A 1,507-nucleotide genomic window follows, 5' to 3' on the forward strand; every position below is an offset into this window, starting at 1 on the left:
TTATACTTTTATCCTAGCTAGCATAACTACAGTTTCATCCCGGGTCAGCAGAATTTTTAAAGGAAATGGCACATCATAGCCCTTCTCAGGATCTCAAAAATCATACGTTTTAGGTGATATCTAGTAACCAAAAGGGCATTTTTTGTGTGTATGTATTTATCCAATGCTTTCTTCAGATTGAATGTTTGTTAATCTCTACTTCTTGCTATTAATCTCTTTAATGTAGATTTCCAGAGTTGGCTAATATAGTATAGTTGTTTATATGCAGATGAATAGATGGTGATTTTATTTTATTTGTTTTATTTTATTTTTATCAGTCCTTTCTCTACTTTTAAAATTTCTTCCTAATCTTTACTTCACCAATTTAAATCATCATTCTGTGTACCTGTTGGTGATGGTTCTGTAAGCCTTAGAGAGTTTTGAAGTTGAATGAAAAATATATTCTGTGTATTTTTAAGACTCAAGCAGAGAATTTGTATGTGCTCGTAATACAACTTTGATTCTTTTTGTATTTAATCCAGTTCAGCAGATATTAGGCACCTGCTATATGCGATGAACCTGGTCTAAAAGACCAAAAGAAAAAAGAGTTTACATTCTTTTGGGGGAATAAAACATGTATATAGATGAAGAAATAGAAGATATTATGAAGCAGCCTCCCACCCCTCATTCTTTTCTAATTTAATATAGAGGTGGTTTCCACTCAGTGCTTAGCAATCTTTATTTAGAAGTGCAGGTTAGATACATTTAATTAAATTTTTTTGTTACCGTGTTTATTTGGTGATCTGTTATGTGTCTTTATTTTAATGTTATTTACAAATTCATGAATGTCCTCTTCATTCTCTGCAGATTAACTTGGAAATTTCAAATAAAGCCACTTTTAAACAGATTTCTTTGTTATGCACTTTCATGAGACAGCCCTCAGTTCATGTGACCTCTTCTATCTGAGCTAATCTGAAGCAGTTTTTTAAGTACAGTAATATACGGTGTCATATCCTGTTTTCCTTTAAATATTTTCTGTTTTCTCCAGGCAGCCGTCTTGGTCTAGTAGGATATCAGTGAATCATTCAAGTAACATTTATTGCTTATTATGTGCAATGTATTGTGATTATCAATTCTTAATGCTGTTTATCGATTGCCATTTCACTATGTTTTAGATTTGTACATTTCTTTCTCAGGAGACAACCAGAAGTATTAGTTTGGGAATCTTAAGAATCTGGATTTTAAGGATGCTCTGTCACTTAAAGAATTTGTGACCTTGAGCAGTTCACTTCACTTTACTAACTTAGCTTCAATTTTCTCTTTCATAAAATAAAAGTGCCCTAGAATGATCTCTAAGGTCTCCTTAGCTCTCAGTCCTATGTTCCTTTATCTAACGAAATCCTCATACTGTTCTTTTCAAACCTATCCAAGTCGTCATTCCTTTCTGTCATGCTTTTTTCCCCATTCCTGTAAAAAAAATCTTAGGCCCAGGCATTTCACACTATGGGACTAGGTTTAATATTCGTGT

Source organism: Notamacropus eugenii, chromosome 2 (assembly GCF_028372415.1).
Source record: "Notamacropus eugenii isolate mMacEug1 chromosome 2, mMacEug1.pri_v2, whole genome shotgun sequence".
NCBI classification, from domain to species: Eukaryota; Metazoa; Chordata; class Mammalia; order Diprotodontia; family Macropodidae; genus Notamacropus; species Notamacropus eugenii.